Here is a 20,533-nt window from a genome sequence, read left to right as displayed (position 1 = left end):
CGGAGGGTTAGTTAATATATTTTGTGTTCCATTTGTCTGAGTTTTAGTCGTGGTTTAAGAAGTTTTAGTTAAGAATGATTTTGTTTTAGTTATGAATATTGTCGTTTTATTTAAGGTTAAATTTATTTTAGTTGAGAATATAATTTTGTTTTAACTAATAATCACTTTTTAGGTTTTTTGAGTTTTAGTTAAGATTTCTTTAGTGTTAGTTACGATTTTCTAGGAATTGGTTAAGATTTTTTGAGTTTTATTTACCTCTTTTGAGTTTTAGACAACGAAGTTCATGATTTTAGTTAAGATGCACACTTTTAAACATGCAATGAAACTAATTAGTTAAGTAATGGAATCAATTAGTTAAACATTGAAATCAAGTAGTTAAGCAATATAACCAATTAGTTAAGCTATGAAAACACTAAGTTTACAGATATAAAGAAAGTACTGTTAAGCCTGAAATTCAATTAGTTAAGCAATGAAACCAATTAGTTAAGCATTGCAATCAATTAGTTAAACAATGAAATCAATTAGTTAAGCAATGAAACCAATGAGTTAAGCATTGCAACCAATTAGTTAAGCAATGAAAACCAATTAGTTAAGCATTGAAACCAATTAGTTAAGCAATGAAACCAATTAGTTAAGCATTGCAACCAATTAGTTAAGCAATGAAACCAATTAGTTAAGCATTGAAACCAATTAGTTAAGGTTTGTCGAACTTTATCTCTCTCCTTCATTCACTTTGGTTTAAGATTTTCAGCTTTTCAAAGACGTGTTCATCTAATGTTCTTTTCCAGTAATTCACCGAATCCATTTGTTTTCTGATTTGATTTTGGTTTCGGATTTGTTTTCTGATTTGATTTTAGTTTTTGGCGTCGAATGCGGCGATTTTGGTTTGTGGCGTCGAATGCGGCGTTTTGTCGATAATTTGGACGATCTTAGTTTTTTTGTAGATCGAACCGAGTTTGTGCTTTGGATGCGATGTTAGAGGATGTTGAGCGGTCGATGGTGGAGATGGTAGTAGGCAGTAGATGTTTGAGGAGAGAGATCTGGAGGAGCTGTTGCAATTGCCAGTGATTGCAATCGCGAAGTAACATGCTTTGGTGGCTGCGATGTTTCTTCAGTGTGGCCTGGTGGTCTTGCAGTGGCTTCGCTATCCCTGCTGGTGGCTGCGACTCGAAGGAACATCAGCTGGTGCAAGGGTTGCCTGAGCTTGTGGTTTGATTGATGATGTTGGTGTTATGTTTTGTTGTTGGATTGAGATTGCTATTCAACAAAAAACAAGAGTTCAAGAATAATTTGTATTTTTTTAAAAGTGTAATTATTAATGGATTTGATGTATTTAGTAATGATTAAATTGCTTATAGTTAATAATATTTTCGTTCTAGTTATATTTCTAATGCATATAGTAATTATTAAATTGCTAATAGTTAATACTTGTAATGTTTTTGTTTTAGTTATATTTCTGATATATATTTAGTTATGAAATTTTAGTTTTAGTAACATTTTTTTGCATTAAAGTCATTTTTTGTTTTAGTTTTTCTTATGTTATATTTAGTTAAAAATAACTTTGATTTAGTTAAGATTACAATTGTTTTAGTTAACATTACAATTATTTTTGTTAAGAATAATTTTTAGTTCAAACTTAATTGTTTTAGCTAAGAATACATTTTGATGTTTAGTTAAAAAAAATTGAGTTTTAGTTAAGGTTTTTAGAATTTTAGTTATGATTTTTTAAGTTTTAGTTGTGATTCATTTATGACGTTTGGTTATAATTTATTGAGTTTTAGTTAAGGTTTTTTGAATTTTAGTTATGGTATTTTGAGTTTAAGTTACGTATTTCCGAGTTTCAAACAACAAATTTCAGAGCTTTAATTAAGATTCAGAAATGGAACCAATTAATTAAGATATGGAACCAATTAGTTAATAAATGGAACCAATTAGTTAAGCAATAAAACTAATTAGTTAAACACTGAAACTAATAAGTTTACAAGTATAAAGAAAATATTTGTTGAGCGTGGAATTCAATTAGTTATGCATTCGAACTAATTAGTTAAATAATGAAAGCAATTAGTTAAACATTGGGACCAATTACTTATGCAATAAAACTAATAAGTTTACAGATATAAAGAAATTTTTGTTAAGCCTGAAATTTAATTAGTTAAGTAATTGAACCAATTAGTTAAGCAATGAAACCAATTAGTTAAGCACTGAAACCAAGTAGTTAATCAATATAACCAATTAGTTAAGCAGTAAAACCATTTAGTTAACCACTGGAACCAATTAGTTAAACATTAAAACCAACTAGTTAAGCATTGAAACCAATAAGTTTACAGATATAAAGTATTTGTTAAGCCTGACGTTCAATTAGTTAAGCAATGGAACAAATTAGTTAAACAATGGAACGATTTAGTTAAAGCAATGGAACCAATTAGTTAAGCAATTGAACCAGTTAGTTAAGTCTGAAATTCAATTAGTTAAGCAATGAAACCAATTAGTCAAACAATAGAACCAGTTAGTTAAGCAACGAAACGACTTAGTTAAAGAAATGGAATCAATTAGTTAAGCCTGAAATTCATTTAGTTAAGCAATAAAACCAATTAGTTAAGCCTGCAATTCAATTAGTTAAACATAAAATTCAATTAGTTGAACAATGAAAACAATTAGTTAAGACTGAAATCCAATTAGTTAAGAATGAAATTTCATTAGTTAAGCCTGAAATTCAATTAGTTAAGCTATGAAACCAATTAGTTAAACAATGGAACGAATTAGTTAAAGCAATAAAACCAATTAGTTAAGTAATGAAATCAATTTATTAAGCATGAAATTCAATTAGTTAAGCATTGAAACTAATTAGTTAAGCACGTGAACTAATTAGTTAAGCAATACATAATTCTAGAGATTTTTGTATAAATTAATTACGATAAAATATTTATGCTTCTAAAAACCATTTCAAAACTAAAAAATTACTTAAATGCAAAAAATGTAACTAAAAATCATTTCATAACTAAATATAAGAAAATTATAACTAATTCCATACAATCTTTTACTAAAACCATGAATAACTCAATAGAATTAAAACACCAACAAGTAGTCAATTCCTCCTTCTAAAACCAACCAAGATTTTTTTTAAAAAAAAAAAATCTGGAACATGATGTTCCCGTCGGTGAGATGGTGTTGATCCGAAAAGCTCCGCTTCTCCTTCCTTTCTCGCTGTTTCCCGGCGGATTGTTCCTTGAGGCAAGCTTCCACCACAACGGTCATTTCACTGAAACCGCGCACCTCCAACAACTCCCTATCATTTCACGAAACCCAACGTCTTCCTAGCAGCACCAGCCACATCCCCACCACCGTCACCGCCCCCTCTTCAATTCTCATGAAATCAAACATCTAAAATATCAACCAAATTAATCAAAAACCTAAATTGCAAATTCAACAAAATTAAAGGAAAAAAACCGAAAACCTAAAACCTCAAACGAAATCCATGGTCGGCGGAGAACAGAGGCTGAGACAGTCGGAATCCATGGTGGTGCATCTTGCAACGGCGGCGAGAGGACAGATCGGAGAAGGAGAAGGCCGGAGAAGAGAGAATGAAGGTGGCTATGGTTTTGGAGGGGACGGCGAGAGTGTTGGAGGAGAGAGAGAGCGGGGCTGAGGGGTTAGGTTTGGTGTTGCAGAAGGTTAGGATTTTGTGTGGTAGAGAGAAGGATGAGAGGAGAGCGTTTGCAGAAAATGAGAGGAGAGAGAAAAAATTTCAACTTATATCGCGCGTGAGGCCACGCGCGCGTGGTTTCACACCCGGTCTTTCCTACACGCGCCTGTAAGGCGGTCCTACCGAAAAGTTGCTGATTCCTTTTACTCATGTGCGACGCACATTTACTAATCTATGACACAATATACCTGTTATGCTTTTTTTTTTTTTTTTTTGGTGAAAATGAGTTACTTGATTACTTAAATATTAGAGTGCACATACATAATAAGTTTTCAGCTAACTCCACTCCGTGTGGAGGTCAAAATACAGGCACATATCGCCCAATTACTTTGAAGCAAACATGCTCCCAAAAAATTAGTGTCATTGTTTGATGAGATATCAGTAGTTAAACTGGGGGGGGGGGGTTCTAAATCACTGCCTTGATCCAACAGACTCAGCCTGTCCTTGGCCTTCCTTGCCACGTAGTCTGCTTCCATGATGTGCTCCCTTCTTCTGAATTTCACCCAGAGGCTCCCGTGGGTTCTTTGCAACTCCCTGCATTTAGCATATAGGTTAGACAGCCAAGAAATTGGAGGGTTGTCATTGTTTAGGTGTTCTGCTGCTGATTTGCAATCTGTAAATATAGTCACATTCTGCCATGCTTTGATGATGACCCATGAGATAGCTATAAAGATAGATTGAGTTTCTGCAGCAGCAGCTGAGGTACTGGTGAAGGTTCCAGCTATTCTAGCCATGAATGTGTGATCTTCATTCCTGCAAATTGCTGCATAGGAGGCAAGGAGAGTGGAGGAACAGAAAGATGCATCGCATTTAACAAAGTAATTTGAGGGACTAGGGGAGTCCAAATGCACTGGCTTAATCTGTTGTGTTCCTTTACTCTCTATATTTCCATGCTCTTTTGCTAACCATAGAGTTTGGTGACACCAAGACTGAATACTTTTGTTTTCTTTTTGAAAAATCCATAAGTTCCTTCTATTCCATATTCTCCAAAGGCAAAAGATGAAAACTGTTTGGTTTGTAGTGTTCAAAACCTGGGATAGCCCAGTATCATTCAAGTTATCTAGGAACCAATTTTCAACATCAGAGTGGAGATGGTTATACTTGGGTTGAAACTCAATATTACTCCAAAATTCAGTAGCTCTGGGGCAGTTTAAAAACAAGTGTACCATGTCTTCCTGGGTATTAGGACAAAACTGGCAATTTCCATTAGGGATAATCTGTCTACTGGATAGGTGGGATGCAGTTGGGAGTCTTCCCCAAAGAATAAGCCAAAGGAATATTTTCAGTTTAGGTGGGCATCTAGCTTTCCAAATGCAACTCCATTTATCACTTGAGTCTGTGTCAGGGAAGTGGGTGTTCCAAATGGTGTTGTAAGCTGTTTTTGAGTCAAAGTGGAGCCCTTTTGATAGAGAGCAGAAGGGGGCATCCTCACCAAACTGAGGGATGGGAATGGCTTGAATCCATTGGATTAAGTCAGTGGGTAGGGTGAAGGAAATGCAGCTTAAGTTCCAATGGCCATCCCTCCTAATGTCACTAACAGTGTGTGCAAATTCATCTCTGGTTAGGGGTCCTTGTATTATAGATCTAAGTGAACCTTTTCCTGTCCAATTATCTAACCAAAGGTTGATCTGGGTTCCATCCCCTATACACCAAGCAGTAAGGTCCTTGTACATGTTCCACCCCTTTCCAACATTTTGCCAAATATGAGACCCTTTTGAGAAAGGGGCAGGGTAGGGTCTATTATCAACATACTTTTCCTTGATTAGGCTACTGGCTAGGTTTTCCCCTGTGTTAAATTTCCAGCAGAGTTTAGTCATTAGCACTTTATTCATCATTACAGCTGATCTAACACTAAGCCCTCCTACTTCTAATGGTCCACAGGCCTTGAGCCAAGCTACAAGGTGGGTTTTCTTTTTCTGGGGTTCTGAATCCCATAGGAAATTAGCACAAACTTGGTCAATAGTCTGGAGGGTTTTCTTTGGTAAGTACAGAATTTGCATAGAGTAATTTGCTATGGTGGTCAAGGTGGACTTTATAAGTACTAACCTACCAGCTTTGCTGAGGCATTTAGCCTTCCAGGAGGCCAGTTTGTTCTTAATTTTCCTGCAAATGTCTAAAGTTTGGTTCTTGGTTGGCCTTTTGTCTGTCAAGGGGAACCCTAGGTATGTTCCTAAGTCAGGGCTTGGTTGTACCTCTAGAGTGTTACAGAATAGATCTTTTTGGTTTTGGGGGGTGTGTTTGGAAAAATAGATCTTGCTCTTAGAGTTATTCATTTTTTGGCCAGAGCAGTCCCAGAAGTTCCTAAGGACCTCCTTCATGCCACTGAGAGTTTTGGCAGAAGTATCTCCAAACAGAAGCAGATCATCTGCAAACATCAAATGGGTGATGGGGATGCCATTTCTCTTCAAGTAGAAGGGTTTCCAGTTTTCCTTAGAGGCAGCCTCACTAATCATATCAGCTAAGTACTCCATGCAAATAATGAAAACATATGGGGATATTGGGTCTCCTTGTCTGATTCCTCTAGTGGTTTTAAAGGAGGGGGAGAGCTTTCCATTTACAATGATAGATGTTGCAGGAGAGGCAATGCAATTAAGAATGAGGTCTGTGGAGTTTCTATCAAAGCCTTTCCTTGCTAAACAAAACCTAATGAAGTTCCACTCCAGCCTATCATAAGCTTTTTCAAGATCTATCTTAAGAGCAAACCACCCAAACTTCCCTTTTTTGGTTTTCATGGAGTGTAAGATTTCAGAAGCTGCAATGTAATTAACTTCACAGCCCCTTCCAGGTAGGAAACTATTCTGATTTGGGGAGATGATGTCCTTCAAAAGAGGTCTGATCCTGTTGACTAATATTTTTGACACTATTTTATAGCTGGCATTACACAGGCTTATGGGCCTAAATTGCTTTATGGACTCTGGTAGAGCAGTCTTGGGTATAATACAGATAGTGGTATCATTAATGGACTGGGGAAAGGTTTTGGTCTGCAGTACATTATCCACATACTTATTTTCCTGTTTTTTCTAAATAGATAAACATCATATCTCTTTCTTTTTTTCTTTTTTTCTTTTTTAAGGGAGTAAACATATCTTTCTCTCTCATCCCTTCTTTCGAAACCCTGAAACCCCTAACCTCTCTCACTCATCCTCCCGGTCAGGTCCTTTGAACTACAATTTCCTCACTCCTCCAGTATTCCAAAATCTCAACACTTCTCCTCCGCCTCCCTGTTGCAATTTAACGGTGAAAATTCCTAAATCTCCAAATATTCAAGCTCAACGAAAACGGCAGGAAGAGTGAAACCCTAGGTTTCGGCGCGACGAAGATGGCGAAATCTCGAAGCAGTAATAATGGTTTGCAGTTTCCGGTGGGTCTTCTTGCTCAACTTTTGAAGGCTGGAGAATACGTCGATCGTGTTGGTGTTGGTATTTAGGTTTTCATTGCCGCCCTCTTTGCGTACCTCTTTACTGAGGTAATTTCTTTCTCCGACCTTAGTTTCGAAGTTTATCATATTTTGCCCCTTTTTTTATGTTGATATTGGTGAATCTAGGGTTTTGGTTTTTTGTAATCGATTTATTCAAGGCTGATGAATTTGAGATTTTAATTCTATTGCTTATTTGATTAGGTTGAATCAGTATTTGAATTATTGTATTTTTAGATATCTTCAATTGTTTTAATTTTATTTTCTTCTAAGTCCTGTTCTTGTGGATTTTGATTCTGCTCTAGGTCACTTTATTTTGTTTTTATTTTTAGTTTTTGATTTATTTTATGGTAGAATTTTCTGTTTTGTCTTGTGAATTTTAAAGATTAAGTCTTTGAATATATGATGTAGTTTTCTCTCACATTTAGCTTTTGTGATTGGTTGTATGTTGGTAGATCTTGTTTATTATTGATTGGGTGAAACATTTTGCTGTTTGATTCGATTGAGTAGCATATCTATGGTGTAGAGATTATGTAGTCTGTTTAATAGCCAAATTGGTATTAAGAAATGGTTCTGTGAAATGATGATCCTAGTTTGACCAGAGAATGAGCCTTTTGGAGATGTAATACTCTTCATGATTGCTTAGGATCTCTAGGTTTAACTTACCAAATTCTAAGTGTCATACATCATTGTTAGATTGAATTTGTGTTGGAGCTTTGAGTTTGATATGTGTGATACTGTAGTTACTAGTAATGCATCTGTCAGTGAGAGTGGTCTAACTTGGCATGAAATAGTCCAGTGTTATCCAAAGACATCTTTAGATATCGTGCAGTATGCCCTTGTGCTTTGTGCTAGCTGCTATGTTCGTGGAAACTACTAGATGAGATAAAGAATTTTATCGACTTAAGTGGTATAGGTCATATGTGGTGGATCTTTGGAGAAACCAATTCTTAAATATTTGGAGAAACCAATTCTTAAATATTTTCTAGATTTTGCAGTAAATTTGATTTCACTAGGTTTATCTCTTATGTATACTTGGTATTTGAAAAGCAAGACATATTTTGGTTATTATAGATTATAGCCTGAATGCTTCATCTGAATGTCTTACAGGGGTTGGGGTATATTTTCATTGACCATAGCCTACTTTTGGCAACTTTTCACACTTTGAATTTTGATTCAGCTACATGAAGCTGTGCCTGGGAAAAGATACAACAGATACGTTGAACTGGCGGAAGCTGTATTTGGTAAAAAGTTAGGTGTATAGCTTGCACTCTTTCCAACAGTATATTTATCTGCTGGAACTGCAACTGCTCTAATACTTGTTAGAGGAGAGACTATGAAACTATTTTTCCAGATAGTTTGTGAACCACTTTGCTCGTCAAATCCTCTGACCACAATTGAATGGCACCTGGTATTCTTCCAGATCTTAATTCCATAGCAGGACTCTCTCTTTTTGGAGCAGTCACTGCTATTATTTACTCTACCATGGGTTGGGTGCTTTCTGTGAGTTAATCGAGACCACAACAAATATTTTGTGAACCGATTGCACTTCCATCTGCAACAACTACTATGTTCTCAATTCTAAATGCTCTTGGAATCATAGCTTTCGCATTCAGGGGTCACAATTTAGTCTTGGAGATCCAGGTACAAAATTAAGTTTGTAATATACTACTAGAAAAAGGGTTTTTAACGACAAACTTTTTCGTCGTTATAAGTCTCAAAAGTCGTCGTTAAAACCTTTAACGATTTTGTTCGTCGTGTTTTTTGTCGTAATAGCTTGACGAAAAAAGTTCGTCGTGTTTTTTGTCGTAATAGCTTCCGACGTTATTAGTGTTAACGTCAACGTTCGTCGTGAATTTTACACGACGAAATTAGTGTTCGTCGTTATTTATTAACGACAAAAAGGTTGTTCGTCGTTATTATGTATTTAATGACGTCAAACAAACAGCAAATAGCGACCAACAGAGTTGACGTAAAAAGAGAATCAAATGGACGCAATAATTTTAATTATCGTCCAACAAACACAAAATATTTCGACGTTAATGGGACTAAAATAAATATATAGTTTGTCGTAAATATGAAAAATATATGTAACCTGCCATTCATTCAAAACCATAAAAAGTATATAGAATTATATACTAAATTTATATTAATTAACGCAATCAATCACAAAAGATTTATAATAAACAAATTCAATGTTAGTCAAAACGTAAGAAAATTTGCACCAAATATCTAGAACTGATGTATAGCAGCTTCGACCTATTTTCGCATTTCTGATCCAGCTTGTGAAGTTGGAATAGTAACATTAAGTTGTGACACCAATGCATCTTGAAATATTTTCATTCTAGACTCAACCAAGCTTACACGTTCCTTCATTTCATTGTTTTTGGCTTGTACTTCCTCCACGCGATTTGCAAGAACTTCATTCTGTTTGTTGGCAGCATTCAATTTAGTTTGAAGCTCAACTCTACTGGGTTGTGGTCCCCTTACATCTTTAAGCTTTATTCCTCCTCTAAAACCTACAACCCGATCTCGAGATTTTGATTTAAAAACCTGTTGTACTACCTAGAAGAACACAAAGAAATTACATTAGTACATGAAGAATACATTTCCACATGAAGATCTATTATTGGTATACCCTGCCCAGATAAGGTAAGCAAAGACCGGAAATTATACCTGAAATTATTTGAAAAAAAATAGGACACAAGCACTTTGAAAAAAAATAAGATTACTGAAAGGGTTACAAAAGCATAGGACCCTTTCACCAAGGAGCCAGCACACACAAGCCATCAGGGATTACACTCAACTAGCCACCAGGGCTTACAAACACACTACAAAGTCAAGAACCTGTGTTGCGCAATTGGAATCGAAGTAAAGACATTATCTCTAAACAATTGTGGTCTGCCCTCAACAAATGTACCAGAATGCTGGAAAATTGTCTCTTCGGTAGCACAATTAACTTAATTAACTGTCTGATTAGACATAGGTAGTGTCAGTAGTCGTAATCACCTTCGCCATGGAGCTGGTGTCCACACATCCAACTGCAACTTCGCTATGCTAATAGTATCCATCACTCTTTCTCTGGTTTTGTTTTGTTCCGTTTCCTGTGAGCTTGAAATAAATATTTGAAACAAAACATGTACCATCAGTAGGTTTATTCTTTAAAACTAGGACTTTTGAAATTAGCTTTTGGCAAGGTCTGATTTGTATTGTGACAGGATAACAGTACATGGCTTATAAACTGATGTTAGGGGGTAATGGTACAAGCATAACGTAAGAAACGGACAGTAAGTGGACATGAGTACAAGAGTTAATTGATTGAGATTTCCATCTTGAACCTCTCTTTAGATTCGGGAAATCAAATAGCAGTTATATTTTCTTCATTGCCTCCGTGTGAAATGTATCTGTGATCTCTTTATACACAGTGATCAGTTGAACTCTGCGCATCCCCCAAAACCAAATAAATGGTCCACGATACATTTCACAGTGAAAAGATCACGTTAATAATGAAACCATAATTCTTGTAGCACAATCCAGATAAAACAAATACCTGTGAGAATCAGAATCATCTGGTGGGTCTAAGGCAAGTGCTGAGTCCCAAAACCTTTGCATCATTGAGTTTGCCATATCATTCATAGTTCCAGAGCTATTCTCAACCTTGTAAGAGGAAAGAAGGTAAGATAAATATGTCAAAACCAAAATTCCATAATAAAGTTAAATGTATATCTAGATTTAGTACTAAGAAACATAAACATAGACATATGTCCATCAAGTTGGGATGAAGGAAGGCCTTAATTCTAAACTTTTAAAATGTGGTACAAACATAAATCATCTACGAGAAACAGTGATTTAGGTTAATCAGAAGGAGTGCCTATAAGCATGTTGGCAACATTTTAACTGCATCAAGATTCAGATAATCTAGAGACATGAGTTTTAAAAAATCAACAATACATATAAAAGCAGATGATGTAGTTGACATTTGATTCATATCTGGTATCCTCTGTATAAGGTTTATTTTCACAGAACTTATATTTCTTTCCTCTGTAAAAGGGTCCTTAAGCAGTTAAAGGGGTCTAGAAGCGGGTTCCAGCCTTAATTTATCTTGTACAACCCTTTGTACTTGTAAAAAAAATGCATAAATTCGGGGAAGATAGAGCAATTGCTAGGAGTAATCATCCTCTAAATCACAATTCTTAAAGATATGTTCTTTAGTGTTTCATTTATGTAAAGGCTAAAAGATAGATGCCAATGAGCTACCAATGGCAACCACTAGCAAAGGGAAAAGGGGAGATGATATTTTCCGTAGCAATAAATAACATTTTACACTAACCAAAGAAACTTCTATGTTATAACGATGATTTAGAAGAACAGCTATGACCACAAAATTTCAAATAAGCATAGAGGAGATGACAATGGGAAACACTCCATTTCCAACTTGTTAACTCACATGAAATCACAAAACATCAAAAAATATGACAAATATGGAATTTCTTTTATTGAAAGGCATACCAAATAAATGGTCCACGATTTAAAAGATCACACAAACGGTAAAACATATTACCAAAAAATTATTTACCATGTATTCAAATATTAGTCTAATACACGTTTTCTCACCAGAATCAACATCATTGCAAAAAAGAAAATTAAACAGCAACATACCTTTGTGACAACCTATTCTCAACATCATCCTTAGTCTTCTTGGCGTTGCCATGTCCAGTTGACATTGCAAGGCCATCAAACCCCTTCAGCTTCTTTTATGAAACCTACGTTACTGTCAGAGCCATATTCAAATGCCAACCCTCATGTGGCTCAATCAGGTACCAGCAAAGACCATATGATAATGATAATAATCAAGAATTTAAAGATACATGACTGGAGAGGAACAAGGAAAAAAAACACATGCCGAAGAATTCCTTAAAGATCTTGCAATAATTCATAGATATTTGACTAGAGGAAAACTACATCGGAGCGAGCAAAGGTTTCATACTTCGACAAATCAAAGGTCAACAAATTTCCTTCAGACGATAGTTAGAGATTTATATATTCAAAATAGGCCAGAAAAAGAATTTCGCTCCTAGCAGAAAAACATAGTTAAATTAGATATTAAAATGACACTTTCTTTACTGGTTATAATGTCACAGCTCAAATTAGTGAGATCCTATACACATGCCACATACTTTCCAAAATCTTATGAAATGTCAAATGGCTCAAAAGCTTTAAATGGCACTTCATGCTTTGACTCACTATTGGGAAGAAAGATAAAAACATACGGAGTAAGTCAGATCAAATAATGCAAAACGGAAGAAAGGGGATATCATTTATCTAAGAGTTAAGGTTTCCAACACCACTAAAGATAACATTTTCTTATACTTTTTAGCGCTAGCACTAAAGATGAAATTAAAGATAAGAATCATACATTTGAGAACAATAGAGTTCAAGGATATCTATATCAATCCATAAAGTTTGAGTCTCATTTAATCCATCCACCATTTTTTTCTTGAACCATTTATTATAAAATGGTCGTGTATTGAGTCACTCAGCATATATTTTGGAATTTTGGAATTGAGGAATCCTCTAAGTGCCGCTCAGACGACAGAACCCATTGTTGTGTCAACTCACCCAATATAACTGCAAAAACAAGATAACCTCTAGCCCACCTCAGAAGACGAAATAGGTAGTTATCTAATAGTTGTGTTAACTCATCCTACATATTTCACATAGTAATTGGGGAGTTCTCTAAGCCTCCCTCGGAAGATTGAACCAACAACTTATCTCCATAAACAATGATTAAGGCATTTTTTTTACAGCATGAGTAAGGCAGTTAGTTAAAGGATATCTCCACCCTTAATGCATTTTAAGAAAATTATAATAAATAAAAACGTAATAACTCAACGGAGAGATGAACAGTAGCAGGATTGAACTATATTGGCTTATTTCTCTCTGAAAATACGGAAATAAGAAGAAAAAATATGCTTACTATCTCTGTAGATCTTGACACACCATTGAGAAGACAAAGTATAAACAGGGGTAAGATCAAATCTAATCCAGATTATAACTTCATAATTAGTTCGATTAAGCCAAATACCAATCATCGAATAGGCTTTAGTGTTAAATGAATATTACCTTGATGATTTTCGTTTTAATTTTAAAATATGTTTAATTTGTTTCCGGGTAAGATCAATCGCAGCAAATTTAACAACTAAGCTGAGAGAACCCTACCTTCAAGCCTATAAATTTTTCTAAACCCAAACTCCCTCTAATATTTACAATTAGAAGTTGGAAAAAAATACAAATATGTAGAGATTCAACCTATCCTAACCCATCAAAACAATCGATTTATAGTTACTGCGATCATATAACAAAACCCAAATTGCAACCACGAATTTTCCGATCTAAAACAAATAAAATAGAGCACATAATTCATCAAACAACAGAAAATTAATCATAAAAAACTTACACATTGAGAACAACAGAGATCGACATCCAAATTATGAACAAAGTGCGAAAAACCTCTAGCTTCAGCACCCAATTGCATCTTTGAAGAGATAGAGGGATAGATCAAATTGAGAATCGGAAATCATAGACGATCTAATTAGATGGTTTTAGTAGGTTAGAGGCGACTGGAATCTGAAGCGGGCTTCAAACTTAAAAGGCCGCGTTGTAGAAATTGGAAATAACGACGAACATTTGTAATTTATCTTTTTAATTTATTTTTTTTCACTGAACAATAACGACATAGTTACTGATTAGTCGTAATTGATTTGCGCGCTATTACTTTTAACGAAAAAATTTGATGGTGTCGGTAATACATTGTCGTTAAATGTGCAATTTCTAGTAGTATATTTTGGTGTTTTATTTTTTCTACATTTGAGTTGACAACTTGGCTGTACGTTCCAGGCTACAATGCCATCAACTTTTAAGCATCTGGCTCATGTACCAATGTGGAAGGGAGCCTAAACTTGCATACTTTTTCATCGCCATGTGCCTGTTTCCCATTGCAATCAGACACCCGCATTTCCCCGTGGTTCCTTTATGAACACAAACCCTTTGTTTCTTATTTTTTATTTGACTACTAAGTTTTGAAGTTCTTCCTGTTGCAGATCACCATCTGTAGTTATGGCTTACTTGATGAAATGCAAAGGATGGAGAATTGCACAGAGTTTCCAGTTGGTGAAAGAGCGAAGATCATCTGTTGAGTCTACTGAAGGTTAGCTTGTGTCTCTTGGTGCACTGTTTTGTTTCTATTAAATTAACAGTACCTTGTTTTTGTACTTGAACATCATATATGTACTCCTTGTATCTGGTTGCGTAGTCTTTTTTTTTCTTTACCTATTTGAAGTTTAACATCTATTTATTTCGCAGGGAAAATTTCACATTGAGGATCCAACTGGTGAGAAGCAAGGATAATATGACATAAATATCCAGTTTGGTGGCTCGGCCATGGTGCTTGATGGAAGTCTGCTCAAGACAAGAGATCATAAGTAAAGTTATTGATGCTTACATGGAAACCAGTAAAATAGGTCAGGTCAATTCATTGCATTATCTGTCTTTTTATCTCTCTTTTCATTATCGTCACTACGACAGAAAATGCTTTTAATAGCGCTTAATAATGCTTTTAACAGCGCTTCTTGAAGCGCTGTTGATGGCTCCGCTATTAAAAGTAAAAGGTACCTTTAATAGCGCTTTTCAAAAGCGCTTTCATATGTAAGATTAGGATAATTCAAATGTTTCTTTCATAGCACATTATAAGCGCTATTAAAGAAACACTATTAAAATTTGGCGCCCTTTTTAAATTATTTTCTATAGTGGATGTATATGAAACGCTATCAAAGGTTTATATATATATATATATATATATATATATATATATATATATATATATATATATATATATATATATAATATACCTGAAAAATATATTAATTTTTTTTGCCATAAATAACACCATATATTGAAGAATAGTAAATAGTTCAAAATTAATTTCCAAACCTCAATTAAAAGAATTTTTGCAATTGTCACCCTAATAAAACCAATTACATAGATCTAAACTAAAACTCTAAACATAAAACTACGTAAAATACATTAATCAGTAGAGGCTTAGGTTTGTTGGTTCCTTCAACAAAACCTAGCAATTATACAATTGTTGAACAACATGGGGCACCCGTTCGGTTCTTACTTCTCCAATCTGCTCTTTGTCATAACTTGGAAACTGACAATCTGAAAAGTACTGCAAAACAATGGGGTATAAGAATTCATACATAAGGAAAAAAACCAGAAAGAATTAGTATTACCATAAACATTAAGTGCTATACATTAAGTGAATTTGTGAGTTCTTTGCACTAACGATGGATGAAAGTCCCAACATACGTTCACAGCAGAAGCGAGTCCATAACCGAACAAAGAGTGCATGATAGAAGTAAAATATGTAAATTTTATTCATCTAAAAGCTCATGGTATGCAGATATCGCCCAGGGATAGCATAAGCTGACCATAACAACTCAGGAAAAAAAATTAACAATGCTAGAAAGGAGGGTTATACCATGTTTATCCATTTATCAAAACCTAATAAGCTGCTTGTGCAGATTGAGAAAATGCTTAGAGGCAGAAGTTCTGATGTAAGAAATGGACTTATTTGACCTTAAACTTAACAATATTTGCAGTGCTTTGGTATTTGCGTAATGTACAGAAAATAATTTTGATAAAGTAGAATCCTTGCTTCTTTCACTTTCTGTGAAGTATCAGCTTTACGATACAATATTTATAATGAACTTCTTAAGATAAGAGCAAAGCAACACTACTGAATTAATGGAGTTATAGAATAAGATGCTAAAATTGGGCTTTGCACCTAATGGGTTGACTTGCAAGTACGTGCTTCAGGGACTAGTATTTAATATTGTTATTAAGGACAAGGGTAGTTTTCAATTCTACAATCAGTTACAATAGATAAAATGATGATGATTGTGGTTGCTTGATTTTAACAATGCTAGCCTAGTGTACCACCCTGAACCTAGATCTGCTAACTAAATACAGAATGCCGATATGCAGAACTGGGCAGAATGCAAAATATGGGGCACCAATCTACAGATATGCAGAAAATGAATGGAAAATACAACTGAGTTCAGCTATTAAGGCTAGTTATCATAATCTTTGCAAGTGTCTGAAAAATACACCGCAAAACTAAGTTCAGATTTGCAAAAACAAAAAAGTTCAGCAAAAAAGACTTACAACTTCGGGAATTTGAAGTCGCTTGTGTGAGATTATCTCCTTCATGAATCTCATCACATAATATCCACAATCTATGTAATATTCTTGGCAAGGACACTACAAAAAAAAAACCCAAAGGTCGGTAAACATACATTTTAAGATTAAACTAATAAAATAATATATAAAATGCTTACTAGTATTTTTAGCCATTTTGTGTTCATTTTCAACTTTGTGGCAAGCTCCGTTTCACTTATTCCAATTAACTTGAAATTTGAGCCCCTTATTCCTTGCTCGAACACCTTTACTCATTCTAATGGCTCCACAACCTTTTTCTTCTTTTCCTTTCTTTGGGAGGGAAACAAATTCAGTGTTATGCTGCTGTGACGAAGTCATTGATCTGAGAAAAAACAAGTGAAACTTTAATGTAAGTACAAAAGAAAGGTTAGGTTATCAAAATAAAAAAAGTATTGCAGCCTGCTGGAGTCAATAGGTTTTCAAATTTGTGTTCTTTCCCTCTGTTTAGACCAAATTTTAAGGGAGCGATATAGACCAAATTTAGAAAGAGCTGATACAGAATTTAAGATATGATTAAAGGTCAAAAGGTAAATGATTTGTCAAGAAACGAACTTAACTCAAGCACTATTATACCTTAATCAAGCTAAATTCAGGAGCTTAACTCGAAAATTGTCAAGAAGAAGGTTGCTGATAAAATAGTCACTGGTGAAAATGGAGGTAAAGATAGTAATAAGTTGGAGGATAGGGTTATTGAGCCAATGGGTGTAAACTCAGAAACTGCTGGTCAGCAAGACGCATCACCTGCAGGTGTCACTAGTGTCAAATTTTTTACCAGAAAGAAAGTAGCAAAGAAGTTGTCCGAAACTGATGTTGTTGTGAAAGAATTGGACAAAGAATTTGGTGTCAAAAGCGATAAGAATCCGAACTCTACTGAAGATAAACCGGAGGTGAAACCAGATACAACGGGTGTTAACGTGGTGCAGGATGCTCCTGTAAAAAGACTAGTCAAAAGGAAAATCATCAAGACGGTACCGAAAAAGAAGGGCGCTGGTGGAGTAGTAGCCAATAGTGAGAACAAGACTGTTATGCAGAGCCAGGATGGAAACATGAACAATTGTGGAGAGTTAAGTGATAACGTAGGTGATGCTAAGGTAGATGAAGACAAGGCAAGTGTTGGTGGAAACTTAGTTAAATGTGCTCCTAAAACAACCCCTGGAGTAGAAGGTTCTCAGAAGCATGATGATACGGTGTTATCTAGTAAAGTTGAGAAGAGTACTTACAAAGTTAAAGGAAAGGAAAAAGAGATTTTTGATGAGAATAGAGATTCTGACATTAAAAATGCTCCTATGAAGGATATTCAAGCTGATAGCAAGGGTACATCAAAGGGAAAGGCAAAGGAGAAGAAGAGGAAGGAAAAGGATTAAAAAAATGAACCAAGAAGCAAATCAAGCAAATATACGGAATATGACTGGTAAACAAAACAAACTTGATAGTGAAAAAACAACATATGTATTCAATACTTCAATGTATTCATTTCTGACTTGGTAACTAGAAAATATATTTTTCAACATAATACCAAATTTTAGCATAAATAACGAAGTTTAACTTGTTCCAAATGCAATTAAGGTCGTGTACCTATGTTACTGATATACTTACAAGCTTGAAACCCCAAGTTTTGAGGTCTTGACAGTAGCTACCTGCTTGTAAGAATGCTAGCCACCGTTTCAGAGTAACACAGGTAATAGTATATATGTATGATAGTAGTTCACTCAATGAACAAATAACGGTGATAAATCACAACATATCAATTCATACTGTATCAGTAGTCAGAATGTGCAGGATAATTAGCAAGACCAGCAGATCAGTATTCACAGCATATCAACATTCATAGCAACATATCAGTAGATTAGTATTCGAAGCAGCATATCAGTAGATCGGTATTCAAATTAAAGCATCATATTAGTAGACCAGTATGCACAGAAAGTAATCAATTAGCAGCAGATTAGTAGATCAATATTCAGAGCAGGCAAGAGTAGCAGGTCAGATGAGTATCCACTATTGATTCATAGTCACATACAGAAACAGAACCGCAAAAAGCAAGTTTAGAACTTTATGGTCCCGCCCCGTCAACTTCATTACAGTAAGACAAGAAAAGAATCGAAACTCACACTTAAGAGAACAATATATTATACAGGTCATGGCATCAATCTCATCAACAACCAACCAAAAGTCCCCGATCGACTCTAATTACATGATGAACAAATTTTCTGAAATTGAATTCTAAGCTCTTTCCTAAAGGAGAATTGTGCATCAAGAGTCGTCAAAGGAGAATTGAGACTAGTATGATAAAGTGATAAACATCCTAAAAAATACGGAGTATCTCAGTTCCAGTTGGTATAAGATTTTCGTAAAAATGAAATAGTGAGCTACTGCAGTTTCCTAGAACTCCAGAAAACAAAAAAACAAATTATTACTCCATCAGCAAACCTCATTAACTTGACACAAGTGCTTTGTCATCAATCTAAAAATGAGTTTTTCTTCCATTAATATAGGCTATTGTGCACTAATCTCATAATAATTCAGCAAAAAAGTAATACTCTAGTGCAATTCTGAAATCAAATAATTCAACAACCCATTATCAAAATAAAGAATTAGAACCTAATTACAATCTAAATACTCACTGCCTACGTATTTTAATTCAGAGGAACAAAAACCTAAAACCCATAATTAAACAAATCCTAATTGAATCTAAACCCTCTTCCCCACAAAACCAATTCAAGAAATTTAATTAAAAATAATCCCACACTAGAACGCAAATTTAAAAAAACAGACATAAATCAACAGAATTCCGCAAATCTTATGGATGGATTACCTTGAAATTCGATTTGGCCGTGAGAAGAACCGCCTGGCAAAGGAAACGCCGCCCCCTGAAGAAAATCACAACCACCGTACATCGCCGTCGTGTGAAGAACTTTGTTAGGCTAGTTTCACCGTCTATTGAGAGTATTGAAGATTGAGGTTTGAGGTTTGAGGTTTGAGGTTTGCAGAGTGAAGAAATCGAAGGACGGAAGAAAGTCAGTCGGTTTTCCTCTTAATTTTAATAGGGGTTTTTTTTCCTAAAATTTTAATAGGGGTTTTTTAAGAAGCCCTATAATAAAGTGTTAATACGATAGCGCACATAATTTAAGCACTATGATAAGTGCCCGTATGACAGCGTTTTTTTAATAAGCGCTATAAAATATTATTTTTTATACTTTTGATAGCGGAATAGGCAAAAGCGCTATTAAAATAACGCTATTAAATGACATTTTTGTAGTAGTGCGTCTTTTGTGTTCCTAGAAGATCTTGAATAGGAAAACATTAACTCATGTTGGATCTAGCTCTGATTGTATTGTGATGGAAGTACTTTTTTTCTTTTTTTGAGGGAATTATTTTAAGCCAACTTCAGCGTAGGGTATCATGTTTTTTCTTTTCTCCATGGTTTCTCCACGGTTGAATTGTATTTTATTCTGGAATTCCTCCGCTTTACCTGCATTTATGTGATGGAGTACAACAGAAGTGGATTTTGTGACTTTAAATGCCTATTATAATAAGGACTAATTACCCCTAGTAGTTAACCGTGTTTAGTGGGGTTTGAGTTCTTTTACTTTTGAATTTCAATGGATTAGTCATTACCAAACCCTGGTTCACTCCAGGTCCAGATTCTAGCTGCTTGCAACTAAGTCTAATATGAAGTAGTATTAGACTATTCGTACATGCTTGTGCATTTCCCTTCTGTTTCTTAATTCTTACAGTCTCCAAATTTCAACCATGCCCCAATAAGGGCTCTCTTCCGCAAAGTTCGACAATTATTTTTTGTATAGAACACAAGTTCACAAGATGGATAATAGTGACTAGTAATTATTAGACTTCCTGATTCAATTCTCCGATCTTGATACATTGACTAGACTGTTAGTCTCCAAGTGTCCACGCTAATGTATTAGTGAAGCCCCAAAGCAATTACTTTTTGCACTATTCATTTCCATTGCTCGGTCGTTTTATGAGAAGCCTTCAGAAATTATCTTTGAATCAAGCTTTTCGAGTACACTTTTGGGTCTTCTAGCAAGTATTCCGAAGTTATGTTTCCTTGTTGCTGAACCGCCATGGGATTATCATCGTCATCATTATAATTGCAGACATCGTCATAATTTCTAATT

At 35.0% G+C, this 20,533-nt stretch overlaps 1 long non-coding RNA gene and 1 pseudogene across 1 annotated transcript; one reads left to right on the top strand and one right to left on the bottom strand.

Moving 5' to 3' along the window:
- The first annotated feature begins 7,022 nt into the window (after positions 1 to 7,022).
- On the top strand, positions 7,023 to 8,930 carry LOC110797428 (lysine histidine transporter-like 8; annotated as a pseudogene).
- Positions 8,931 to 15,052: 6,122 nt separating this feature from the next.
- LOC130472557 (uncharacterized) lies at positions 15,053 to 19,464 on the bottom strand. The gene is made up of 4 exons (XR_008933123.1): positions 19,210 to 19,464; positions 16,517 to 16,719; positions 16,344 to 16,439; positions 15,053 to 15,345 (listed from the first exon to the last, which is right to left on the bottom strand). It is a non-coding gene; the product is annotated as an uncharacterized lncRNA (long non-coding RNA).
- Positions 19,465 to 20,533: the final 1,069 nt, after the last annotated feature.

This window comes from Spinacia oleracea, chromosome 4 (assembly GCF_020520425.1).
Source record: "Spinacia oleracea cultivar Varoflay chromosome 4, BTI_SOV_V1, whole genome shotgun sequence".
In the NCBI taxonomy this organism is placed as follows: domain Eukaryota; kingdom Viridiplantae; phylum Streptophyta; class Magnoliopsida; order Caryophyllales; family Amaranthaceae; genus Spinacia; species Spinacia oleracea.
The sequence above is the reverse complement of the archived record's forward strand: the minus strand, read 5'-3'. Positions and strand labels throughout refer to the sequence as shown.